Source organism: Limulus polyphemus, unplaced genomic scaffold (genome assembly GCF_000517525.1).
Source record: "Limulus polyphemus unplaced genomic scaffold, Limulus_polyphemus-2.1.2 Scaffold21, whole genome shotgun sequence".
NCBI classification, from domain to species: Eukaryota; Metazoa; Arthropoda; class Merostomata; order Xiphosura; family Limulidae; genus Limulus; species Limulus polyphemus.
The window spans coordinates 631623-636356 of record NW_013665631.1 but is presented as its reverse complement, the minus strand read 5'-3'; positions in this window follow the sequence as shown (position 1 = coordinate 636356).

Sequence of the window (4734 nt, the reverse complement as noted above, 5' to 3'; positions counted from 1 at the left end):
TTTCATAAATTGTATCGTAACGTAACTAATACAAGGCTGGACGTCCTTGTGGAGCTAAACGAGATTCTTGAGCATAACCAGTTTTCTATACACTCCTATTTAACGTACGCCCCTTACAAAATCGCGCTTGTTACCACAGAATTGTTAGTCAGTGTTTGAAATATATATGATTCAAAAATCGTTCAGTAGTAAAAAACAGCAACAAATCTACAAATAATATTGTAAGCTATAGGTTTCGGAGATAGGTTGGCCAAAGGGGCATTATCCACGTACTTTTTGAACAGGAGGGCACTGTTTTCAATAACATGAACTCATGTGAGATATGGGATTTTTAAACAGTAAAAAAATGAGGGAAGAGAAAATAAGTACTGATAATTCGTAAACGTCTATTTGGTGAGAAAGTATAATTTTCGTTACGGTATTACAAGACAAACTTGTCCAAAACCTACACCGAACTTCAACAAAGTATTAATCATGCGCCAAGGGAAGGGAGATACCACATTAATAAAAAGAGGTGTTTATGTTTACAGACCAGAACAAAATTGATATCTATACAGTGCATATAATGTATGGTACCAACACTAGTATTGATTTCTCTCAGTTGATTACATTTCAGAACGATATACAATATGTTAATTTAGTTGTTTTGAACCAAATAAAACATGGTCATATTTCTGGAAACCAACTTACCACCAACCTGAGAGGTTGATGTTTTTGTTAAATTGAGGGTTGAGAGGGTGGGATGTACCAACATTCTCATCCTCTTGTTCCATTGAATCTGTACTTCTCCACCAACTCCTTCGTGCCGTCCTAGCTTTTGATGGAGTTATCTAATATTACCAACATATTCCTTGTTAACGTTTGTCTGTGAGTATTCATAAAGTTTGCTCTTTTTATTCTTTTTCATAACAAATAGATTGATGTAGAAGATAGTCCCTCTGTTTATTTTCCCCACTCAAGTTATATATACGACTTTGATGTTACAGCTTTATGTACAGAAGTAACTGAAATTCTTAATGGACATTTTAGCAGCAAATTTTATGTCTGGATTTTCTTTGTTCGCACCCAGATAATCCCAAATTAACTTTTTACCCTTAATATTATTCTTACTACAAAAGTGTTGGAACAAATATTTATGTAGTTTGCGATCCGTCTGTATTAGCTCGTGTCCTCTTCTTGGGTTACTATAAGGATAAGTAACAACTACTGACAAGTGCATCCTTCTTTGATAGGATAATAAATCAATTAAAGGAATGTGAAGAGTAGTTATGAGATAAATATGAAATAGCTTATTAGTTATAAAATGCAGAACTTATAGAGAATACATAAAATGTGTATGTGATTACGAATTTTCATGTCGAGTTCTTGAATGAAAATCAACAGTATAATTTATACGGTCACGAAACATATCGTAAAGACGAGATGAGAGCTCTTAGACTTTAATATAACTACCTCAAAGTTTGTGAGTGAAATTCACAGAGAAGCAATAAACACAGTGAACGTAAAAGTTTTACCCATTTAAGCCTTTAGAAGCAGAAATAATTGAAATGGCATCTTTCGGTCAAATTAAAATTATAACATTTCTCAAACTAATGTGAAACAAACGCAGCAAACTTTTAAAAGGTAACTGCAATGTAGCAAAAACCTAGAAGTTATTTTCCTGACACAAAAGTTATGATCTTGAGATCTGGCTTTAAACCCCTAGTGGTGTAAATTGATCAAACAAATTAATCATTTAATTTAATGATATTCATTTGAGGACGCTTAATTGCCTAGAAAATTTCTACAGCCAGGAAATTAATACAGTATGGCTAGAAATTGAGAAATACTGTGTTATATGGATACATTTACTTTATTAATATTAAAAACGTGGCTTACGTTTTTAGGCATGTTGTTTGTATCATTTTTCAGAAAAGCTAGAATTATGTTTTGGTTTTCATGTTCAAAAATATTTTTTTTATTTCGCCATATGTTAGTTTTGTTATAAAAGTTGTGGTTCTCGTGGTGCAATATTTTTTTTTCTTATCATCATACCTTTTTATCGTAATGTTCCTTTCAACAAAAAAATATTATTTCTTACCAGATTTGTTCGTGAAATTATTCGAAGGATTCTCTTGTTTTAAGGTTTCGAAAAACAAATTGCTATGTACGTAAAACGTGAGATTTTATTGTAGAGATAGTACAATCCTCGCACTACGCTTTACTCAGATTTTACGTGCGTTTCTGCGTTAATTTAATCGACAAAATATATATATCAGTTCTTATAACACACGTTACTTGTTTGATAGACATTATTCTCTTGCACTCTTGCTCTTTCGAGGCATAGTTTTAGAATATATTTTCCTTAATTTTTCTTCATCTAACATTCCTTTAGTTTTACTGTTAACGTTTATCCTTCTTGTGTTTTTTGTTAAGACAAGTTAAGTCACTCCAGTAATTCCTATTTTGTTTATGTTGATTTATTCTTTACCTTTTCTGGATAGTTGTAACCCGTTCAATAATACATTTTACAACTATAATCGTATTTTTCTTTAAGGCGTGTCATTGTATATTACTAGAAAAATACATTTAATTTAGAACCCTACATAGTTGTGAAAAAAGTGCTCTTGGATCAAAGGTAAACTATGGTAAAACTAATGTACTGAAGTTTATCACATTTTTTCAAGAATGGTGTTCTAGGTTCCATGTAACCTTTAAGCCTACTTTCTCCACAATCGTTTGCGCTCGATCTGATGATCGTTATTACTCGTTATTGCCGAACCATAGTTTATATTTTAAAAAGCCCCTAAATAGAACGGCGAGGTCAGCCTTAAACTACACATTTTGACAAACTTTCTACAGATCATCTAATGTGGATGGACGTCGGTTTTTAAGACAACGTTTAAGCAGATCAAAAGCAAAAAGTCTTCTCTTTGTAGTTGCGCTGGGGAGCGTAACAGATAAGTAGTAGAATGAGATCGCTGGGATATCAGTATATTCGATAATATTTCTCAGGAAAATATTATAATAATATTATTATTGACTTCGAGATATGGGTGGAAGATTATGAAACTGAACCACCTTCAGTTCCTGTTTATGAACTTTTTATAGAAACTAGAAGATATGCCCAGTTTTATTGTAATGACTTTTTTGGGTTAGAAGGTTTTCTTTCGTAACCATAGTCTTCATTTTGTGGATGAGGGCATTGCTCCATGTTGAACTGGGACCCCCAGTGCTATCCCAAACTCTCTGAAATGCAAGATTTCTTACTTTCATGTTATGTTCTTTAACTCTGCATCGTTCAATAATTAATTAACATCTCTTTTTGGAAATACTTGACATAATTTCTCCAGCCAAAAACCGCCATTGTACAGTTGATATTTTAGACATTTTCTGTATAACAACTATATATATATATATATATACATCTGCTAATAATGTCACATTTCACATCTGCGGCGACATCCAACTACTTGAGCACAAACAAAATCGTTCAAACAAAGTCTATGTAAACAAGTCCGAACAAACTAAGGAAATCTAAACGATGTGTTATAGGCTCATGATCTTTCCATAGTTTAAAGAGTAAAATTATCTAAGAAATCTCGATTTATACTTTTTACGGATTCAAATATTCATGCTATCTGTATAGTAAAAAATACTGGAAAACACAAACAATTGTAGGAATTGATTTGCGGTGAATGACACACGAAACCGCGTAGTTAATAAACTGTGAAATTACACATCGATAAGAATGGGGAAAAAGACATAGAAAATTATGAACGGCAACTAGATATACGCATTAATATTTACTTTGTTTTCAAATCGTGCTAAGAATGCATCGTAAATTCATGACGAGTCTCTTCTCTATTGTGTATTACGTAAATTATATCTCAAGCAGCTTTTCATATTCCCCACGCGTTGCCCACATCCCCGTTTATAGCACGTGACTTTATAAGGTCATTACCACATCTCGCATGCTCAATTGTTAAAACTCATTCATTAATTAGTAATGTATATACCTTACTGGTAAGTTTTCCTCGACAATAATATGTATTACACCTGGTCGTGTAGAGAATCTTAGAAAGCTCACTAACCTATGGAAATCATTCCAGAGGGAATTTTACGAACTAACATACATTGTTTTTCATTCACTTTTAAAGTGATATTTTTACTGGTATAACAAATGATCAATATTGGTTAAAGTAGAACAGAGATGATTAACTTCTCAAGTTTTAATTTTGAACAACATTTGGCCTGAAACGTAGTGTTGCGGAATAGAAGCAAATCCTACAGTATACTTTACATTATATTAAAACAATTCTACATGTGCAGATCAGAAAATAGCGTGAAAACCATAGCTGATATAAATTAGCGGGGGAAATGCAGATATTAAAACTACATGTTCACATTACTGGGTGCGGGCTGGCCTTGTGATGGAGTATGGATTTTGAGGCTGGTAAGCCAGGTTCGAATTAGTGTGATATCACAAAATATTCCCTGCATTTTAAGCTGTGGGTACGTTATAAGAGTAGTGTCAATCCTTTACCGTGTTTAGGGTGGTAGGTAGGGTGCTCTTGATTGATTGCTTTCCGTATGGTCATTAACTCAAAATTAAGGATAGCAGCAGACAGCATTATTAGCTTTGTCATAAATGCAGAATACAAATTCAAAATTACATTGTTTGGTGTTTTGAAGGCTGTATGATGCCACCGAAATTTATTTATTTGTTTGTTAAGAATAAAGCTAAACCATCGT